Source organism: Manacus vitellinus, unplaced genomic scaffold (genome assembly GCF_001715985.3).
Source record: "Manacus vitellinus isolate BGI_N305 unplaced genomic scaffold, ASM171598v3 scaffold_0_pilon, whole genome shotgun sequence".
In the NCBI taxonomy this organism is placed as follows: domain Eukaryota; kingdom Metazoa; phylum Chordata; class Aves; order Passeriformes; family Pipridae; genus Manacus; species Manacus vitellinus.
In genome coordinates, this window is record NW_021938789.1 from 10,287,821 (window position 1) to 10,291,942 (window position 4,122).

The window sequence follows — 4,122 nt, forward strand, 5'->3', positions numbered from 1 at the left end:
GCGCAGGTCTCTTCTTCATCCCCTGGGCTGCCCCGGACGCTGCTTGGAGCAGGGCTTGTTCCTGGCTCAGATCCTCCCTCGCCCACCCTACCCCCGGGACCGCTTCCAGCCCGATTTCCCTCCGGCCCTGCCGCCACCGCACAGCGCTGTGCCTCCTGAACCAGCTTCTCAGATTCACTCTGTGCGGAGATTTTCAAAGTTCTCCGAGCTCCTGCTCTGTGCACCAGGCTGTTTTCCACGGCTTTGCCTTCAACCTACTTTTTATGGGGGTGTTGATCATGTAGAGCGGGACAGGGAGGTTTGCTGGGGACTGGCCTTACACAGCCTTATCCCCCACCCTCCCTTTGGAAAAGACTAGCGTGGAAAGTGGGAGCCAAGTCGGTTTAGTTCAGTATCTGGGAACACGCCTGAGAAGACTTACTATCAACCTACGAATGACTTCAGAACTAAAGTCAGATTAAGGTAACTGCAAGAAAGTTAACACACAAACGTCACATTGGATTACTTGGAGCACTTGACAACCTCTTGGACGATTGGTTGTGCTGCTCTGCACACAGTTACCCTTCGGGTTGTACCTCCAGCACAAGACAGACATCCCTCCACATCAGTCTAATGTGACAATTGCTACCCATGCCTTGCAAAAGAGCAATTAGCAGATTTTAATTGCCCAGACAGAAAAAACAAAGTCTTACTGTTTTCTCACATCCTGGTGCATCTTTGAGTGCCTCCTCCTCCTCCACTCTCCCCTTCCCATAACAGTCTTTGTAAGCAGTGTTGCTTCAGCAAGAAATTATGTTTTGTGTGCTTATTTGCAGGTTGTGATAGAAAACAGGATTTTATAAGGCCATAGAAAAGACAAGACAATGTTGCTTCTCCCCTTACTACCCCATATGGGTTGAAGGAACAACGGTGGAAAGAACTATGTCAGGCCATATATATCCATTTTTTTCTCTTGTTCTAGCGTATGAGCAGAATTAACAGCAGCAATACTGTGTCAAAGCTGCAGAAGGGCTTCAACTTTAAACAATGAATAGGAAGCCATTCCCCACTCTTTCATCCCTCTGTGTATCTGTGTAGACTGTCACAGGCAGAGCTGTTTGGGAATGGAGCCCTTACCACCTTTCACTGGAGAATTTCAGGAGAATGGCAAGACTGGAAGTGCAGGTAAAAAGGCAGCCTATTGCTTCCTCTAGCTTTTCAGCATGGTAGCCAGCAATAAATAGCAAGTATAGATTACCAGTCTCCTGGCTGCCTCCTTCTTCACCTCAAATCTACTACGAGTACCTTGGGTCTCTTACTTGCACTGGCCTTCCAAATAGCCACAAAAATGGTCAGCTGTGCCTCAAAGAAATGGCAAAACCCAAGGTAACTCTGGGAAGTTGCTGTCAAAACCCACACAAACCAAAATATAACCTTATTTGGATAGAATACATCAGTTTCAAACTAATAATACCATCCAGTGATTTTTTTTTTTGGCCATAAAACTGGCTTAAAAAATAATCTGTCACGCATTGGCTTCTACTGCAAGCCTTGCATGATGGATATTTCCTTCTGAACTTCATAAAGATGTTCTTTTATTTTGTGGGTGACGGATATATTCAGGGGTTGCTTGTAGAGCACAACCCTGAAGATCAGTTCTGCTTCCACTGTAATGAACAAAACTTTGGTAACAGATGGCAGATCACATCTTTTTTTGTGAAGAAATATCATAAAAATAAACTATGTGACTTCTGTAAAACAGCTAATTGAGCTTAATGAATTCAACACACAGGAATTTTAAATGAATAGTGTTTAACTGAATCCCTGAGGTTATGGGACATGAATCAGTTTTGTAGGGACAGAAATGCCCTGAGTCTGAAGAGTTTTATTTTGAGATGTCTATGATTAAATAAAGAGTGGAGAAATATCTCTCCACCCTCCTCCATTTTGCAAATTTAGGATACTTTTTGTTGCAATTTTAAGGTTCCTCCTGTTTGAGAGACTTCTCCAGGCATGAAAGAAAAAAGCAGTAACAAAACTAACAGAGCTGGTGGGCAGATTTCAGAGACTGGGTGGAGGAAAGGGGAAAGAAAGCATTTCCCACAGAATTTTTATACTTGCCTAGATTTTGAACTCCTAGTCCTTCTGAAAATACTACCTAGAAATCAGATGTGCTGTAGAGACTAGTTTTGAACCAATCCCTCCCTTTTGAGATGCTTCATTTTTCCAAACATCAAACTGAAACAGGTAACCCAAGGATCCTGCTTCAGAGATGTTGTTTTTACGTTAACAGTACTGGTTTTTCTTCTCTACAAAAATTACTTCCCAGAAAAGAGGTTACTTCTGATGTGGACTTGTACTTGATTTTATAGAAACATTTCCACTTTTCTGAACAAGGGTTGGATCAAAACCCCAAAGCTTATTGAGGGCAGAAGCTGGAGCAGCGAGGGATAGTTTTGATTTAGTTAATCTTAGCTGCCTGTCCTAGCTAATTTTTATGGGATCAGAGTATCAGTTACTTAGAAACGGCTCTGGAGGCCAAGTCCAGTACAATTTTGTTTCAAGCTACAGGAATTATTAGTGCTGTTCTTCCTGTATGTTTTATCTCAGTTTGTGGGTAAAGAGAAATTAAAATAGTCATGGATGCTTATGGTTTGATACCACCACCCCTTCAAAATCTGACATTTTGAATTAATTTTTGAACACTTTGGGGAGATTTAACTATCTTATTGAAACATTGCAAAATTGTTCATCACAGAAACCTCTTTATAATTAATCCCCAAAGGTGAAATTCACTCCAGTACAGACAGCTTTACATGGCTCTTTGTCACATAAGTACTGCTTTGTGGAAACTGGGGGCAAGGATAAAGTGTAATTAAAGCAGTCTAACTTGAACAGAACCCTGTAGCAAGACTTCTGCAGATGCTATCTGAGGTAATGAGCTCCTTCTCTCACAAAAATGCAATTTGTAAACCTTGAAATTGTCAGTACCTTGGTAAAATAGAAAGGGTTAAATGATGAACTGTGTGATAACTCTATGAATGAGTATTGCAGATAATGATTGATACTTGAAAAATATACTGCAACAGAAAAGAGAGGTGTAAAATTAATGACACTAGAGGAGATTTCACCATAAACACTAACATGGTCATTTAGATGCAGGATATAACAAAGTAAGTAAGGGTTATTTAGTAACTAGTGTGAATATTAGATTGCAAATACAAACACAGACAGAAGATACCTCTGCTATTCCAAGTTTTATGTATAAATTATTCTTTTTCCTTCAGCAGAAACAACTGGACCAGCTGTGTTGTGGTATGGCAAGAATGCTGTGAGAAGTGGGCCAGCCCTGCCTGTGGTGGCAAGCAGCACAGCCCGGGTAAAAAGCTTATCCCAAAGTTTAGACTTCAAATTTTCATTACAACCTCAGTCAATGTGAAGATACACAAAAATATGTTTAAAATCCAGATGTTGCTGACATCTACAGTAGGGGCCCTCTGAGCCTGGAAACTTAACCCCCAAACGTTTCCTTGCATTGTCATAATCTCTAAATGAAAATGAAGGGAAACAAAGAGAAAATGAAAGCTGAAATTAATAGAAACAGTTGGAAATGTTTCCCTTTCAAACACAGGTGAAAGGATGAGCTTTTTCACAGGCTAGAAGAGTCAGGCAGCTTCTGGTCTGCTCATTAGCTTTTGGATCACCAGGAAGAAGTAAGATTTGCAAGCATTCCAGGTTTAGACTTTTTATCTCCCTGTGCTCATAAAAAATTCAAAACAGTTTACAAATGGTGATGTGCAGAGAGACTATAATTTAATGTCTAATATCTTACAGATGAAGAAAGAAATAGCACTTGTTTACATCTGAAATCTCAGGGTACATAGAATATTATGAGTGAGAAGGGACCCACAGGATATTTGAGTCCAACCCCTGGCCCTGCACAGGACAACCCCAAAAATCACACCACACATATAGAGTATATATTTAGTGTTCAGTGACTACGTATTTCAGCAGAATATACAATTAAAAGTACTGCTGTCTCCTAATTACGGGGGCTGCTTTTATGAATCTCATCAGAATTAGCTGATACTAGTACCCTTCAACGCAGGTGTAAAACTGTATCTTTCTACAAAGTGAATTTCT

At 40.8% G+C, this 4,122-nt stretch overlaps 1 long non-coding RNA gene across 2 annotated transcripts; it reads left to right on the plus strand.

The window, feature by feature from the left end:
* Positions 1-28: 28 nt before the first annotated feature.
* LOC108640663 lies at positions 29-3,826 on the plus strand. Of its 2 annotated transcripts, none has more exons than XR_001921354.1 (3): positions 29-462; positions 962-1,164; positions 3,270-3,826. It is a non-coding gene; the product is annotated as an uncharacterized LOC108640663 (long non-coding RNA). The 2 variants fall into 2 exon arrangements; XR_001921360.1 differs by having other exon boundaries at positions 1,078-1,164.
* Positions 3,827-4,122: the final 296 nt, after the last annotated feature.